We start from the raw sequence: 19,000 nt of genomic DNA, 5'->3' as shown, positions 1-19,000 counted from the left end.
CACACCTCAGTAGGTGGAGTTAAGTACATCTGCATCATCTGCAATGCACTTGATGCATCTTTATACTTCAATGTAATTTGAGCCCTGAAGCAGCTGTTGCAAAACATAGCCCATGTCGGCAACTGGTCCTTTTAAGATAAGTGATTTATTAAATGACAAGTTGATTTATACTCTGTGTTAATTGTGTAGGGAGATGCTGGGCATGCCCACAACAGTTAACATTGAGGCTTTGCAGCTAATGTGCCTTAATCTTTGCACCTGATGCAAGTAACTTGCAAATGTTTACCACACATTGGTCAAAGGGCCCTCCAGGCCATGTACAGGGTGATGAACTTTGTGTCAGTGGTGTTCCTAGGGGCACTGACACCCGGGGCGGATCGCCGATGCGCCCCGCCCCCGGATGCAGCGCCCTCCCCGGAACAGCGCGACCCCCCCCAGCGAAATAACTCCCCGGGTGCAGCGCGACCCCCCCAGCGAAAGAAACCCCTCCGGGTGCACGCCGCTGGGGGGGGGGGGGTGCCGTGCGCCTGTTGGCTCTTCGTTTCCATGCTCCCTCTGTCCCGGAACAGGAAGTAACCTGTTCCAGGGCAGAGGGAGCATGAAAACGAAGAGCTGACAGGCGCGCGGCACCCCCCCAGCGGCGTGCATCCGGGGCGGACCGCCCCCACCGCCCCCCCCCCCTTGGTACGCCACTGCTTTGTGTGACTTGCTTCCTGTCCTATTATTTTATGGAGTTCATTTCATTCTCTTAAATCTCTTATATATTGTAAACTTCTTTGGCTTCCTCTGCATATTAGGCAGTATATCAAGCTCAAATAAATGATAAGCAGGTTATGGGGCTCATTTTAAAAAGAGAAAAATGTCTCAAAAATAGAATAAAGTAGCATTTGGATGATTTTCTCCAAAAAAAACATTCAAATCATGATTTTCAAAACTTGAATTTGAGACGTTTTTGTCTGCAGTGTGTCCAGATAACAAGGGAGTGTGTTAGGGGCAGGATTTGGGCGTTCCCAAAACTTGGACATTTTTTTTGCAATAAGAGAACAAAGTAAAAACATGCAGGGCTAAAATTTAGATGTTTTGGTCTAGACCTATTTCAGTCACGAGTAAGTCACAAAAAAGTGGCCTAGATGACATGATGACCACTGGAGGGAGTAAGACCCCCTTACTCCCCCAGTGGTCACTGACCCCCTTTCATCCCCCAAAGATGTGAAAGAAACAGTACATACCAGGCTCTATGACAATTTCAGATGTTATGGCCAGTCCAATTAGAGCCTAGTAGTCAGTGCAGTGGACTGTGGAGAAGTGAACCCAGGCCCCATATCCTACTCTAGCTGGTACACTTGTGGTGGAAAGTGTCAGCCCTCCAAAACCCACCAAAACCCTACTGTACCCACATATAGGTGACACCTGCAGGCATAAGTACTATGTAATGGTGTACAGCTGTGTACAATAGGTTTTCGGTGGGTTTTGGAGGCCTCACTGTACAATGTAAGGGGGAAATGGTGAGATATTTACCTGGGACCTTTTATGTCATGGGCACTGCAGTGCCCCCTAGGGTGCCCTACTGCTCTGCTGGGATGTCTGTGTGGCTAGTCTAAGAATACTGGTCCCCCATACATCCCAATGACTTGATTTTATTCATTTTTCCCTTGGACATTTTGTTGCTGATCCCTGTTGTATCCAGAATGATGCTTGATAGAGACCCATCTACACTGCTATGTGTGGACTGTAGATTTTTTTTGTTTCCATTGAGAATCTCTACTAAGATTGCAAATAAGCAGATAAGTGATTGGTGCCTCTGTAGCATCTGGTAAAAGAACCTCTGTGGTCTTGAAAGCTTGTTTAATACATTATCTTTTAATTAATCTTACATTGGTCCAATATTAGACTTGGCAGCTTACAAAGAATCCATGTTTTTTCTAGGTCTAATACAGATTCTGTATGGTGACTCAGATACCGTGTGTTTTAAAATAGAACTGAGCTCCATTCAGATTCCTGGATTCCTTATTTTGGTGTTGGATAATAAACATTGTTTAGCCCTCATTCCTAACAGATAATGCTTGAAAGTGGAAGCATCACTTACAAAATGATATATTTATATTAGTTTAACCATATGAATATCTACCACAATGGTGGAATATACAGTAAAAATATATTTTGCTTTTAAAATAAGATATATTTATTTTTAATGTTCCCAGGATGGGCCCAATATTCAGCCTGTTGCTGATCACCAACCGGTGCTAAAACCCAGAAATTCAATGTTGGGGGCATCTCCGAGCACCGACATTGAATTTCTGGGTTTCTGGAGCCAACTAAATGCAATATTCAGCTCTTAACTGGCTATAGGTTACTGACTTTTATGTGGTCCTATTTATGCAACTAACCTGGCTGGCTGCGGGTAATCTAGTTAGCGTGTCCATAACGCGAGAGTCTTTAGTGCCTCCTAAACAGGAGGCAGTAAGTGCTTCTATGGTAATTTTTTAAAAATGACTGTGTGCTAAATCTATCATTAGTGCATGGCCAGAAACACTAAAAAAGCCCTTTTTGATGGCCATACTAGAAATGGGTTTAGCACCTGGGAAAGGCCCCGCATAAGGATATGCTAAGTACATTTCAGTATTTGCATTTGCAAAATACAAGGTTACATGCAGGAGTTTTTTCCTATATTACGGTTGTTATTTCTATAAGGCACGCTTGGCTTTAAAGATTTTCTCCGTTCCCGTTCGGAGGTATTGGATATATACACAGTTTATATTATTTACATCCAAACCTTGACCCCTGAAGCAGGCTTTATTTAACGCCAAAACACGGCCCGTGTCAGGTCATTTATCAATAAAATACTCCTGTTGTCTCAGTCTTGAAGGCCCAGTGTTGCTTTTTTTGTTTGTGTACATAAGTACATAAGTAATGCCACACTGGGAAAAGACCAAGGGTCCATTGAGCCCAGCATCCTGTCTATGACAGCGGCCAATCCAGGTCAAGGGCACCTGACAAGCTTCCCAAACGTACAAACATTCTATACGTGTTATTCCTGGAATTGTGGATTTTTCCCAAGTCCATTTAGTAGTGGTTTATGAACTTGTCCTTTAGGAAACCGTCTAACCCCTTTTTAAACTCTGCCAAGCTAACTGCCTTCATCACGTTCTCTGGCAACAAATTCCAGAGTATAATTATGCGTTGGGTGAAGAAATATTTTCTCCAATTTGTTTGAAATGTACTACACTGTAGTTTCATCGCATGCCCCCTAGTCCTAGTATTTTTGGAAAGCGTGAACAGACGCTTCACATCCACCTGTTCCACTCCACTCATTATTTTATATACCTCTATCATGTCTCCCCTCAGCTGTCTCTTCTCCAAGCTGAAAAGCCCTAGCCTCCGTAGTCTTTCTTCATAGGGAAGTCATCCCTATGTATGCTGGTTACCCTCTCTGTTTGGTTTTTTTTTTTTGTTACATTTGTACCCCGCGCTTTCCCACTCATGGCAGGCTCAATGCAGCTTACATGGGGCAATGGAGGGTTAAGTGACTTGCCCAGAGTCACAAGGAGCTGCCTGTGCCTGAAGTGGGAATCGAACTCAGTTCCTCAGTTCCCCAGGACCAAAGTCCACCACCCTAACCACTAGGCCACTCCTCCACTAAGTGTAGCTTAGTAAAAGGGTCCCTTAGTTTTCTTTGACCCAGATCAGTTGGAAAAATTATTCCTATCAAAAGAGGTTTCTAAGACTTGACTGATGTGTGTTTGCCTGGCAGGTCAGATAGGTAATTAGGGGGCTCATTTTCAAAAGCACTTAGGGATCCTTTTACAAAATAGCAGTATAGGTAGTTCCGACTCCTGCCACATGCCAATTCTGGAGCTAGAAAATATTTTTTAATTTTCTAGCACCAGGGGTGTGCCTAGCAGTTGTCGGGCAGTGCCGCAGCCCCTACCACTTCCTAAATAGGAGGCGGTAAGGGCTCCCCCAGGAAATGGCTGCAACTTACCACATGGTCATTTCCTTTTTTTAAAAAAAAGCCTTTTACCAGCGGCGGTAAAAGGGGGCCTTGACATGTGGCGAACCCATGTGCCGATGCCATCGTAGAGCCTCTTTTACCGCCATTTGGTAAAAGGGGCCCTTAGACTTACAAAGTTCCATAGGTTACTATCGTAACTTTTTAAGTCTAAGTGCTTTGAAAATATGCCTAGGAATTTTGGGCTAGATTTGTGAAGTTTATATTTCTAATTTACTTTATATATTTTCTTTGGATACCTGTTCCCTTTTTTCCCTATAATGTGGGCTGGCTGCAATAATATCTATATATATAAAAGGCACCACCCGAAGCCTCCAGCCGGAAGTGTGAAGCACCAGAGATATCCGGTTTCCCCATGAGTGAAGGAAAACAGCACAGCACGAAATCCCTCTCTCTGTAACAGTGAAGGACTCAGAGGGGGGAGGGGAGAGAGATGCCCTCACTCTCTCTGTAACACAAACACAGCACAGCAGGAAACTTAACACTGAAGGACTGGACTCAGAGGGGGGAGGGGGAGGGAGAGAGGGCAGGGACACACACACTCCCACATGCACACTCTGAAGAAAACCTTGCTAGCCCCCGTTTCATTTGCATCAGAAACGGGGCTTTTTTACTAGTGTATTACATATTTACCTTTTATGTTTAATTGCTTGGCAATTGTTTTTTAATGTATAGTTCTGGATTGTAATTTTCAAATGCAATAATAATCAGAAAGCTATTTTAAAATCTAAAAAAAACATTATATAAGGAAGGAAATAGTTACAGTTATCAGAGAGACACAGAAAGGAAAAAAAAACCCCAACAACTTCTGCGTTGTGACAACTATCCAGGACTCCAGACTCCAGCATTTAATTATACACCTCATTAAAAATTAAAAAAAAACAAAGTGAAACATGTATTCAGAGCGTTTTGGACTGTTACAACAAAGACTTTCGTATACCAATGGACAGAAGATTTCATAATCTAGGTTCCAAATAGGCAAGTAACTACAGATCATATTATTTCAGATGGTGAGGAAATTATCAATAAATTATTCAAACATTGTTAAATTCCATTGGGTCCCTTTTACTAAGATGCGCTATGAAATGGGCTTAGCATGCACTATTACAAGCATGTCCCTAAAAAAGGACTTTTTTCTATTTTATTTTATTTTATTTTCAGGTTGCATGCTAATATGAGCCTGCTAGCTGGATAACACTTTCACATCCACTTCCCACCTATGACACACCCCCTACTAAAAATAAATACAAAAAAATAAATAGCGCATAAACGAGAAAACTACCACAAGATGGTTGAGCTCATCCTGTGGTAAGCCTGTTTTGGAATGCTAAGGGAATGGCAATGGTGGCACGCGGGACATATGTGGCCCACTAGTGAATTTTATGCAGCCCCTAAGACCATGGGAATTATACACAGAAAACATCATTAACAAGAGGCTGTTGTCTTGTCTGAAGAGAAGGTGAGCCCTTAGGTCCCGCAAGGCCCTGAAGGACCTCAGAGGACAGCCGTGCAACCCCAAGTCTTCACCCGCAGTGACCGCCGTTCACCGAGGGTTGAGCCCCCAGCTGCAGGCGGTCAACGGGACTTCCGGAACAGCGGGGTTGACGAACTGACCCAATACTGGAAACAGGAGCCAGGAGGGCAAGAGGAACACCGGCGACAGGTCAGGGCAGGCAGCTCACAGCGTAGTCGAAACAGGCAATAGGTCAGGGCAGGCAGCTAGCAGAGAAGTCCAAAAACAAAGCAAAGGTCAAGACCAGGAGAGCAAGGAAAACAAACTGAGAACTGGAACACACGGAGACTAGCCTCGGGAAACAGAACCTGAAGCAATGTTCTATCCCAGGCCTGCTCCTTAAATACTGTTTGCAATCAACCACCCAGCCCCAGCCGACATGGCCAGCCAATCAGAACCTGGTAACTGACAGAATCCTTCTGATTGGCTGGGTCCGAACTCCCAGGCGGGACTACAGCGCCGGCTTTCCAATCTAATTCCTCTGAGGTGGAGCTTCGGGCACCCGCGCCCGAAAGTGAAGGAGACGCCGGCCATCGCATCTCGGCACCATTTTCCTTACTGGCGCGAGTATGGCCCTCATAGCCGGCGATCGAGAGCCCGGCAGCCGCGATCGCCGGCCCACGGCTTCAGCCCCGGGCTGGGCGGCTATCGCCGCGGCGAACCCCGGCTCTCCGCCGCGGCCTCAAGAAGGCCGGCCCTCGCCGCGGTGGACGCCAGCTCCCGCTTCCAGCGGAGGAGCAGCCGGAGGGAGCGATGGATATGACAGTATCCCCCCGGATGCCCCCTTCCTCCTGGGTCCTGGTTTTTGAGGATAGCGATCATGGAAGGCCCGTACCAACTCCGGGGCATGTACATTGGTAGCCGGCTCCCAGGAGTTATCCTTGGGACTGAAATGCTTCCATGATAACAGGTACAGCAGCTTTCCCCGGCACCTCTTGGAGTCTATGATTTCTTCAACCTCGTACTCGGGATCGGGGTCAGCCTCTGGAACCACTGACTCCTTACTCTGTGGATGCCACTTAGATCCCCGAAAGACCTTCAATAGAGAGACATGGAAGGCGTTATGGATCCGTAGAGTTCTAGGTAGCCGCAGGCGGTATGTCACTGCTCCGATCTGAGACTGGATCACAAAGGGCCCGATGTACCATGGCCCCAGCCTCCGAGAGGGCACCCGGAGCCTCAGGTATTTGGTACTGAGCCATACCTTTTGCTCCGGCTGCAAAACCGGGGCGGGGCGCCGGTGCCGGTCTGCAAATGACTTATACCTGGCGGCTGCTTTCTGTAGTTGCTCTCGGGTCATGTTCCAGACTTCCCGCAGGTCAGCAAGAGTTTGAGTAACCATGGGCGTAGAGGAGTCAGAGGGAATGGGCGGAGGCAGCCACGGATGCTGTCCATATACCATGAAGAATGGAGATTGCCCAGAGGCAGAGTGTTCACTGTGGTTATAGGCGAACTCGGCCCACGGGAGAAGGGATGCCCAGTTATCTTGCCGCCCGTTGACGAAAGCCCGCAAGAACCCCTTCAACGTCTGGTTAATCCTCTCAACCATCCCGTTGGTCTGAGGATGGTAGGCAGAGGAGAAATGGGTAACAACCCCCAGGGCGGAACACAGGGCTCTCCAGAATCGGGAAGTGAACTGGGCTCCTCGGTCACTGATGATCCTGACCGGCAGCCCATGGAGCCGGAAAATGTGCTGGATGAACTGCTGGGCTAACTGTGCTGCTGATGGAAGTCCTGGCAGGGGAACAAAGTGTGCCATATGAGAGAACCGGTCTACCACCACCCAAATCACAGTGTGCCCCTGGGAGCGGGGAAGTTCCGTAATGAAGTCCATAGACAATTCCTCCCAGGGGGCTGCAGGAATGGGCAAGGGCTGCAGATCCCCCCAGGGGCGCCCCACCACAGACTTAGTCCGGGCACAGGTGGGGCAGGTCGTGACAAACCGAAGGATATCTTGATTCATACGAGGCCATCGGTACTGTCGAGAAATCAGACGGAGGGTTTTCTGAAACCCAAAGTGTCCGGCCCATACAGAAGAATGTCCCCAATGCATTACTTTTTCCCGGTTCTGCGGAGGCACAAATTCTCGTGTCGGGGTGACCCCACCCGGGGCCGCACAGAGGCAGGCCGGATCCAACATAGGATGAGGTTCTTCAATATCCTCTGGAACTTCGAAGGCTCTGGAGAGGGAGTCTGCAGGGGTATTCTGCGCAGCCAACCGGAACACAAGTTGAAACCAGAACCTGTCGAAGAATAACGACCAGCGGGCTTGCCGCGGATTCAGCCTTTGGGCCTCCTGCAGATACAAAAGATTCTTGTGATCCGTAATCACTGTAAATCGATGCTCTGCCCCTTCCAGCATATGTCTCCACTCTTGCAGGGCTAACTTCAAAGCTAGCAATTCTCTATTTCCTACAGTATAATTGCGTTCAGCTGGGGAAAACTTCCGGGAGAAAAAGAAACAAGGTTGACGCCGGCCCTTGGCGTTAACTTGAGAGAGGACTGCCCCGGCGCCCAAAGCAGAGGCATCCACCTCTACCACAAAAGGTTTGTCCGGATCCGGGGCCTGAAGGATAGGAGCGGATTCAAATGCTTTCTTCAACTGACTGAATGCCGTTAGCGCCTCGGCCGGCCAGTTCCTAACATCCGCATGCTTCTTAGTGAGCGCTGTCAGCGGAGCTGTCAATTGAGAATAATGGGGAATAAATTGACGATAGTAATTAGCAAACCCCAGGAACCGTTGCAGCGCCTTCAAGCCTTGGGGTTGCGGCCACTCCCGGATAGCGCGGAGTTTGTCTGGATCCATTCGCAGACCCCCAGATAGTAGAATATGTCCCAAAAAAGGCAGAGTCTGCTGTTGAAAGGCACATTTGCTGAGTTTAGCAAACAAGCGATACTGTCGCAAGCGCCAGAGGACAGTCCGAATGTGGGCCACATGCTCCTGGGGATCTTTGGAAAAAATCAAGATGTCATCTAGGTATACAATTACCGTAGAATAAAGCAGGTCTTCAAGGGCGAAGTTTATGAACCTCTGGAACACCACTGGAGCATTACACAGGCCGAAGGGCATCACCCGGTATTCAAAGTGCCCCTCATGCGTATTAAACACGGTTTTCCATTCGTCCCCCTGCTGGATACGAACCAAGTTGTAGGCTCCACGGAGGTCCAATTTGGTGAAGATCTGGGCCCCCTGCAGCCGATCAAACAACTCCGGAATAAGGGGCAAAGGATATCGGTCCTTTATAGTGATGGCATTTAGGCCCCGGTAGTCAATGCAGGGCCTCAAGGAGCCATCTTTTTTGGTCACAAAAAAGAATCCTGCACCGGCAGGGGACGTGGAGGGGCGAATGAACCCTTTCTGGAGATTCTCTCGGATGTAAACTTGCATAACATTCGATTCCTCTCGGGACAGGGTATAGAGTCGACCCCGCGGTGGCATCTTGCCGGTCATCAGATTAATAGCGCAATCAAAGGACCGATGTGGAGGTAGCACATCCGCTTCCACAGGACTAAACACATCAGCGAAATCCCGGTACTCCTCCGGCAGAGCAGCTTGACAAGCTGGCACAGTTCTAGGAGTAGCCACTACCGCGGGGCAGCTGGATTCCCGACCCTTCAAACAGGTCTCGGGTAAGGCGCCACCCCAGGCTTGAATCTTCCCTAAAGTCCAATCTATTACAGGGGTGTGACGCCGTAACCAGGGCAGACCTAGTACCACGGGATGAATGGTACGGGGCAAAATCAAAAATTGAGCCTCCTCACGGTGGTCTTCCCACACCTGGAGCCCCAAAAATGGAGTCACCTCCGTGATAGGCTGGGGTAACGCTGTCCCCTGGATGGACGTCACTTGCAAAGTGGGCCGATAGGGCAGTATAGGCCATCCCATCTGCCGCAGGAGTTCCTGACAAATGAAATTTCCCCCGGCCCCGGAATCCAATAAAGCTCGGGTGTGAACCACCGTCTCCTGCCACCGCAGGGTCACTGGGAGAGTGATCAGGTTGTCCGGTAGGGGATTAGAGTGCCCCAAGACCCCTCCCCTCAGGGCGCCTTGGGAGTGGCGTTTCCCGGCCGTGCGGGGCAAGAGCTGATGAAGTGACCGGCCTCGCCGCAATACAGGCAAAGGCCGCCCCAAAGGCGTTGAGTCCTCTCAGATGGGGTTAATCGTTGACGGCCGATGACCATGGCTTCCTCGGAGGCCTCCCTAGGCCCTCTGGAGCCCCGTCGGGGAGAAAGTACCCGACTAGGCCGGGATCCGCCTCCGGACCCCCTTCGCCGGTCCGCACGGGCTCTAGCCCTCTCCTGGAAACGGGTATCCACCCGGACACAGAGGGAGATCAAGGCATCCAGCTGCCCTGGAACCTCCCGACCGGCCAGCACGTCCTTGATTCGATCCTGAAGCCCTTCCAGGAAGATAGCGGATAGGGACTCTTGATTCCAACTCAACTCCGTCGCCAGGGTTCGAAACCGGATGGCATAGTCTGCCACGGTCCCTTCGCCCTGTTAGATCCGCAGCAGCTCGGAGGCGGCGGAAGACGGCCTTCCGGGAAGATCAAACACCATGCGGAACTGGCGCTGGTACTCCGCATAGTTGTCCAAAAGCGGATCTTGTTGTTCACATAGCAGGGACGCCCAGGCTAGTGCTCGTCCCGTTAGCAAGGAAATAACATAGGCCACTTTTACCTGGTCTGAAGTATAAGTTGCACTGGTTGAGAAACCCCCGGCAACTTCCAGGAACACCATCAAACCGAGTAGGCTCAGGGAACCGAGGTCCCGGGAAGGACCCTCCCAGATGGGGAGCCGCTGCAGCGGCCTGGTGTGCCGCAGTGGCCTGGTTCTGGACCTGGACCATGGTTAACTGAGAGCAGACATTCTGCAGGGCCCCCGACAGGGCGTTCAACTGCTCCTGCTGCTGCTGGAGAATTTTAGCCAGGTCCCGTAGATCGGGTTGCGTAGGCGAGCTCATGGCTTCAGGTTCCTGTCTTGTCTGAAGAGAAGGTGAGCCCTTAGGTCCCGCAAGGCCCCGAAGGACCTCAGAGGACAGCCGTGCAACCCCAAGTCTTCACCTGCGACGACCACCGTTCACCGAGGGTTGAGCCCCCAGCTGCAGGCGGTCAACGGGACTTCCAGAACCGCGGGGTTGACGAACTGACCCAATACTGGAACCAGGAGCCAGGAGGGCAGGAGGAACACTGGCGACAGGTCAGGGCAGGCAGCTCACAGCGTAGTTGAAACAGGCAATAGGTCAGGGCAGGCAGCTCACAGCGTAGTCGAAACAGGCAATAGGTCAGGGCAGGCAGCTAGCAGAGAAGTCCAAAAACAAAGCAAAGGTCAAGACCAGGAGCGCAAGGAAAACAAACTGAGAACTGGAACACACGGAGACTAGCCTCGGGAAACAGAACCTGAAGCAATGTTCTATCCCAGGCCTGCTCCTTAAATACTGTCCGCAATCAACCACCCAGCCCCAGCCCCAGCCGACATGGTCAGCCAATCAGAACCTGGTAACTGACAGAATCCTTCTGATTGGCTGTGTCCGAACTCCCAGGCGGGACTACAGCGCCGGCTTTCCAATCTAACTCCTCTGAGGCGGAGCTTCGGGCACCCGCGCCCGAAAGTGAAGGAGACGCCGGCCATCGCATCTCGGTGCCATTCTCCTTACTGGCGCGAGTATGGCCCTCATAGCCGGCGAACCCCGGCTCTCCGCCGTGGCCTCAAGAAGGCCGGCCCTCGCTGCGGTGGACGCCAGCTTCCGCTTTCAGCAGAGGAGCAGCCGGAGGGAGCGACGGATGTGACAGCTGTAGTTTGCAAACATTTTCAGAATAACCACAAGCAGTTTATTTCCATCTTTTTTAGTTCAATTTTTACTTATTTAGGGCCAGGTTTACTAAGCAGCGCTATGGGCGTGTTAGCATTTTTAACGCACGTAGATGGTTTACACGTGTTAAACGCTAATGCACCCATAGAAATGTATAGGCACGTTAGCGTTTAACGTGCCTTAAATTTACAGGCGCGTTAAAAATGCTAACGCACCTTAGTAAACATACCCCTTATTGATCACAGAAGGTCTGTGGAGCTCTATTTATTTATCTTACCACATGGCCATGCCATTTTTTGGCCTTTTTACCTGCTGTGGTAAAAAGGGCCACACAGTGTGTGGCAAAAATGGCCCCCGCCACTAGTGCAGGGCCCTTTTAACCACAGCTTGGTAAAAGGACCCCCAAAGTTAGGTGCAGTTTATGGAATAGCACTTATGCCCAGGAATCTTTAGGCGCAGCCATTTGCACCAGCTGAAACGTGGTGTAAATTTACATACCTAAACTAGACATGTATCCTTTATTCTATAACAACATGTGTAAATGCTAGGAACACCCCTGTTCCGTCCATGACCCTCCCATTTCTATGACGCTTATTTTTTATTCGCTTGTAAAATAAGACTAAGTTCTAATTAGTGCCAATAAGTGCTAATAATTAGTGCCAATTATTAGCACTAATTGGCTCATTTAGTTAAATTTACATGCACAATTTTTGGCAACTTTTATAGACTTAGGAGGTATGTGGTCCTTGATTGGCTTTCATTGGAGTAAAGAATTAATTGGGAATATAAGCAGTTCATGAGGTCCAATATGGTGCATTACTGCCTTTCTAGCAATTATAATGTGCAGTTGTTCCACTTTGTAATGACTTTTAAGTTACAGTAGATTTGGGATTCCTCTAGGCAAATGCTTTCTTCATTAATAAGCCAAGCAAAAGATGTTAGAACTGAATTTTAAAAGTTTGACAATAGAAATTTACTTGGAAGTGTAAGAAGTGATCTCATTAAAGTGCTAATTTTCATTAGTCCCAGAGGATTCAGTATAAAACAGTTACAGGTCTCCATATTTCCAAACATAGATTTAAAAAAATATTATAAAATATGGGACCTTATTTTGAATTCAAATGTGCCTCGGGTAAATTTACTAAAAAAAAAAAGTGCAATAAAAAATAAACCCTGGTGCTAAGTTATATTGTGATGTCCACAAGTTGTCCAATTTGAAACGTTGATGCAACTACTATAAGTGTCTTCCCCTGAGGTGGTTTTTAAATTTCAGATGGTTTCACACTGAAATTGCCTTGTGTCTGTACAGTATATTTCAGATTTCAGTGAACTGTGAGGTACTTTACCTTGCTGATCCAAGAACTGAGAATGAGTTCAGGGTGACGATGTCATTGTCCGTTTTGGTAACACCCTGTACTATTGTGGTCTTCACTCCCATTCCTCAAGCGTCATCAACAGGTCAGGTTTTCAAAATAACGCTACTGAACATGCATGAGAGATATTTGCATACAATGAGAGCCGAAAGCATGCAAATCTCTCTAATGCATATTTATTTGGGATATCTTGACCTGTTGAAAGCCTTTGAGGATAGGGATTGATGACCAAGGGTTTAGCAACAGATGGAAAACTTTTCAAGGAATCGGTCAGTTCAGCTGTTTTGTCTTTTGAGTATTTCTCATTTCCTTCTTTGTATAATTACCATGGTGTAATTACCTTATTAAAAGTACCCTGTGCAGTTAGTTCACCAAGGTTGTCGGGGGCATCCTATAATGTGAAGACTCTCTGCATATTGCAGTGTTAAGACTATGCACATTGAGTAGCTTCTTTACTCTGAGGAGACCACTTCGTCCATGTGTATTTTAATGAATGGACTATTTTGCGAGAAAATATAGAACACTTGAGTCACAGTGGCAGTTTAGTTTCCTGTTCTGCTGGATATGACATAGTACTGGTATTTATGAATAGAACAAGGGCAATCCCTGAAACCTTTTTTTGGCGGTTTCTCCTTTATTGAAGGTCTGGCTGTTGATAAACTTCCTGTCTGTGTATTTGCTCAATATCCCAAGAGACTTCTTTACATTGCCTCTCCATTAGCTCCCAAGGGGTTTAATGATCTCACATTAATAAATAATGCTTCTGCTTCTCATTTCTTTGTAGTGCTGATGCTTCAGATTGGAAATCCCCATTGATTATGACATAGTTATCCTTGTTGAATCTGTTTGAACTGTGAGGTTAGAACAGGAAACAGCGTGTTTCTTGTAGGGGAACTGTATAAGGGGGAGCCTAGTTTAAGAGGGCAAGTAGGCAATTTTAAAGACACATGGGGTAGATTCAAGAAAGGGTCCAAAATTTAGGCACCAAGATGATGCGTGTGAAGCATGAAGTCTATTATGGTAGTTCCACGTCATGTCAAAGGCTGGTGTAAGTGCTCAGTTAGGTGTGTAACTCCTTGTTTTCTATAACATGTATGCTTAACTCCTAGGTACACCCTTGAACCACCCATGCCCATCTCACATCCACCCTCCCCTGGAACTAGTACACAAAAGAATTTGCATGTGAAACATCTAGAATAGCGACTAAGTGCAGTTGGGCTTGCAATGGTTAATTGATGCCAACTAACGCCAGTTAACACCAATTTAAGCCAATAATTGGCTGATAACTCCAATTAACAGCCAATTATTAAATTAAGTTTCTCATGTAATGAACCTTATTCTCTAAATTGTGTGTACACATTTGTGCACTAAGCATAAATTTGGGCACACAAGTTTATAGAATTAGGAAGTTAGGCACCTATGATGCTCATTTTCTAGGCATATAGATGTCTCATGGTATTATGAGCAGCTCATAATACCTGATACTGTCATATAGCCTGACATTCCATTCCGGTTTCACTATCAGGGGAGAGGGATGGGGCAGCAACCATTGGGGGATTCATGAGGGGTCAGAGAGATAAAATTTCTAGATGTAATAAATGACTGTGTCTTTTAGCAACTGGTTCAGGAACTGACAAGAGGGGGAGCCATTATGGATCTGGTTCTTGGTAGCGTACAGGGCATAGTGCGAGAGGCGGTGGTGTTGGGTCCCGTGGGAAACAGTGATCATAACATGATCAAGTTTGAGCTACTATCTAGGATGAACCCACAAAGGAAATCTGAAGTTGCATTCAATTTTCAAAAGGGCGACTATAATAAACTGAGAAAAATGGTTAACAATAAGCTAAAAGGATCGGCTGCTAAGGTTAGGATACTAAATCAGATGTGGACGTTATTCAAAAACACCATCTTGGAAGCCCAAACCAGATGCATTCCATGTATTTTCAAAGGTGGAAAGAAGAGAAAGTGACAGCCAGCATGGTTAAAAGCTGAAGTGAAAAAGGATATTACAGCCAAAAGAATGCCCTTCAAAGAATGGAAAAAGAACCAAAATGAAGAAAATAAGAAGTAGCATAAGCACTGGCAAGTCAGATGCAAAGCATTAATAAAGAAGGCTAAAAGAGAATATGAAGAGAAAGTTGCCATAAAGGCTAAAACTTACAATAGCAACTTTTTTAGGTACATCAGAAGCAGAAAGCTTGCGAAGAAATCCATGGGACCATTAGATCATGAAGGAGTAAAAGAGGCACTCAGGGAGGACAAGGCCATAGTGGAGAAACTGAATGAACTCTTTGCTTCGGTCTTTATGGAAGAAGATGTAAGAGATCTGCCTGTACTGGGAATGGTTTTCAGGGGTGATGATGTGGACAAACTGAAAGAAATCTTGGTAAATCTGGAAGATGGAGCCAAATCAACAAATTAAAGAGTAGTAAATCACCTGGACTGGATGGCATACATCCAAGGGTACTCAAAGAACTCAAGCATAAAGTTGCTGATCTACTGTTAGTAATATATAACCTTTCATTAAAATTGTCCGTAGTACCTGAAGATTGGAGAGTGGCCAATGTGATGCTGATTTTTAAAAAGGGTTCCAGGGGTGATCCGGGAAATTACAGACTGGTAAGCCTGACATCAGCGCCAGGGAAACTATTATAAAGAATAAAATTATGGAACTCATAGACAAACATGGTTTAATGGGACAGAGTCAGCATGGATTCAGCCAAGGGAAGTCTTGCCTTACCGTAGGTCTGACCCAGTATGGTTACTCTTATGTCCTTATGCAACTGGACTATCTTCTTGAAAGAAGTGTGTATGAGGGCTTTACATGAAGTTTGGAATACAGCTGTAGGATTTACATAATGAAGGGTCCGTATTCAAAATGATTTAAGCAGGCAGGAGAGGCTCTACTGTACTACTACAAGACTGCTGCTGAGGTTACAGTAGCCATTTTGAACCTGGAGCCACCATGGGCAGGAGCAAGTGGGTATAGCTCCTGCTCAGACTACTGCTCTAGACCACCAGGGATGGTAAAGGAGGCACGGGGGGGGGGGGGGGGGGGGGGGAAGGGCTTTAGAAGAAGGCTTTTTATAAGGGTGGGGGGTTGAGAGGGGGATCCAAGAGGAGGCCCTTGATTGGGGATGGGGTGGTCAGGAGGGGCACTTATCTTGATTTTGGGGAGTCAGAATCATAGTAGGGGTGACTTTTTAATCCTCTTTTATGGATCCTGATTGATATTCAGCTGGGCCCCACATAACTGTCTTATGAGTTTGGTTAATTGTTGGGATATTAATATTAGACAAGAGAGAAAGATGAGGACTTCTATTAAGTGAGGTAAAAAAAATTGGTATCGTGCAGTGCTATCTTTGCTGAGTATGTACAATTTGTTCTTGTTTGTGTTGTTACCCTGAGATGCTCCTGAATTATAAATCTGTATTGCTGAGGTGATTTTGCTTCAGGAAGGAAATTGGACAGACAGACAGACAGACAGACACACACACACACACACACACACACACTTCATACCCATCCATAATACCCATCCATCAACACACCTAAACTAAATCTGCCAATCTCAGAAACTTTAAAAATCCTTGGAGTCACTATTGACCGCAACCTAACACTCAAGACTCATGCAAACAACACAACCAAAAAAATGTTCTACTCCATGTGGAAACTGAAAAGAATAAGACCATTCTTTCCAAGATCTGTCTTCCGCAGTCTAGTACAATCACTCGTACTCAGTCACCTGGATTATTGCAACTCATTATACACAGGATGCAAAGAACAAATACTGAGGAAACTACAAACAGCCCAGAATACAGCAGCCAGACTCATCTTCGGAAAACCAAAATACGAACGTGCAAAACCCTTACGAGAGAAACTATACTGGCTACCACTCAAGGAACGTATCACTTTCAAAGTATGCACCTTAGTCCACAAAATCATTCATGGTGAAGCCCCTGCATACATGTCAGATTTAATAGACCTGTCACCCAGAAACACCAAAAGATCGTCCCAAACCTTCCTCAGCCTCCATTTCCCTAAATGCAAAGGCATAAAATACAAAGCACTGCATGGATCAACCTTCGCTTACATGAGCACACAATTCTGGAATGCACTGCCACGCAACCTGAAAACGATCTACGAGCTGACCGACTTCCGCAAACTACTGAAGACTTATCTATTTGAGAAAATCTACTGCAAGGATCAAAACACATGAAGTCTATACACAATTACAAATACGCATCAATACAATATGTTCTGAACTCTGTTCCCCCGCATCATCACCACTCTTAAAACTCTATCCACAGATAAAATTGTTAGACCTTTATATTCCCTTGATATTGTCTTTCCCCCTCTCAATTCCCCTACCGTTACTTTCCGCTGTTCTATCCCCATATGACATCCTGAATTTACTCTGTCTTCCCATAACTCTTCACAATGTAACCCATAATCTTACTGCAACTAATTGTATTACCATCACTCATAATGTATTGTAAGCCACACTGAGCCCGCAAATAGGTGGGAAAATGTGGGAAACAAATGCAAATAAATAAATAAAAATAAATAAATAAATAAATTCATGGATATCTATATATAGATTTCTAGAATAACACAAACTGTGAGCATGGATAAACTTTAGAGAGAGCTTTAGATCTTTCCTAGAGTATGATAGAGGGAATGTTGGGAATTCTATGAGGCAGAAGGAAATGGAGGACAGAAGCTACATAGAAATGGTGTTCTTACAAAAGCAGATAAGAACAGCTTTATTGATGCTGTTTGCAGGAATATTCAGTAATGAACAGTGTCCCTTTTTCCTTGGCACTTCTTCACTTTCTAAAGCAGGTGCCAGGAAGTCAATTGTCCATGAAAGTAGAACTGTCTTCAGTGACTTGTTTGTTAGACTCACTAGAATCAATGGGAACAGGTCTTTGTAGTCTATTAGGGAAGTCTTAGGTCTGATAAGTCATTTTATAAGGAATGTAAGATGTCATCTTACAGTCCTCCTTAATGATTTCTTTCACTTCTTGTGGCACAGCTGTAGATTCTATCCTTTCATCTTTCCTGATTGTTGCAAAGGGATAGGGCTTTGTTCACAATACTGTAATTAAAATTAAGATGTTAAATTGCTGGTCCTGCAAGAAATGAGACCATGGTCTTTGGGCTCTTCAGGCCAATCACTTCTCTCACCCCCCATCTTTCAAAGTAACCCACTTGTCAGAAAATTGAGCCAGACACTTTTCAACAGTGTGTCTTAAGGCCTGGTATGCTGTTCCTCAGGATCTCAGAGAAGAAATTGAATGGAATGGCTTTTACGGAGACTTCCAGCTGACAATGTACCTTGCTAAATGTAACTGTCTATTATTTTTAGATCTGAATGTTGATGTACGTTTTAGTTTGAATTCTTTTCAAGTTTTTCATTGTACTGATATTATCTGGGTTTCAACTTATTTGTGGTTTGTTTGTTTTTTTTTGTCATATTTTGAAGTTTTTCTTGCACAGATGGAAGATAAATATTTGCCAAATAAATGTATAAATTCTAGACCCATGGATCCATGTCTTAAGTGCATTATGCATTACAAGTAAAGTTGACAGGTCAGAAGGGGTAGTAGGCAAACAGAATCCTCTGTTGTTCTGTTATATAAACAGAATTATAGTCCTGTTTTCCTAGGAGAGATGTATTACAATCAGTATGAGAACTTAATAGAAGCATAGAAACAAAACTAGAGCTGGCTCAGTGTATCCCTTTATGTCCTGAAAACACCTGGTAATCTTACTCATGAAGCACATTAATCAGTTCTATCTGAATAAAGGCCCAGTGGCCCAATAAAGTCTTTAGAAGCTGATACCTTCCCTGTCAACTCTTTCTTCCTCCCCCTCCCCTCCAAACAAAGAGAAGCAGTTTTGCAAATCTAAATAAATACCATTTCAAACAGAAAAAGCAGAATATAGGAAAGGCAATTTTATAAGAAGGTGCCTAGGCCTTCCAGGGAGAATTGGGCCTACTTTAGGCATATATTATTAGGGAAAGGATGCACTTGCTTTCCCACGTACGTTTTGGATATGGCTTCTAAAGCTAAACAGGTTAAGTTAGACCTGCTCAGGAGCAGCTGTAACCATACATGTGTACTTTGGTGATTTTAAACAAGTTTACATTACAAAGTAGAGAATGCCCGCTTTCTAAATGCATCGAAGTAAGCATGAGTTTGATTCTTGTGCATACTATTATGCACATATGGGCTATGCATTTTTGAAGAGGTGAGATATTAATGTTTTCTAGGCTCTTCATATAG

General features: G+C 45.8%; 1 protein-coding gene across 1 annotated transcript in view; it reads left to right on the top strand.

Annotated features, from left to right (window-relative positions):
- CACNA1E (calcium voltage-gated channel subunit alpha1 E) overlaps positions 1-19,000 on the top strand; it is a 786,482-nt gene that overhangs the window by 129,124 nt on the left and 638,358 nt on the right. The window lies entirely within an intron of this gene.

Source organism: Microcaecilia unicolor, chromosome 6 (assembly GCF_901765095.1).
Source record: "Microcaecilia unicolor chromosome 6, aMicUni1.1, whole genome shotgun sequence".
NCBI classification, from domain to species: domain Eukaryota; kingdom Metazoa; phylum Chordata; class Amphibia; order Gymnophiona; family Siphonopidae; genus Microcaecilia; species Microcaecilia unicolor.
This window is presented reverse-complemented; position numbering and strand designations above follow the sequence as displayed.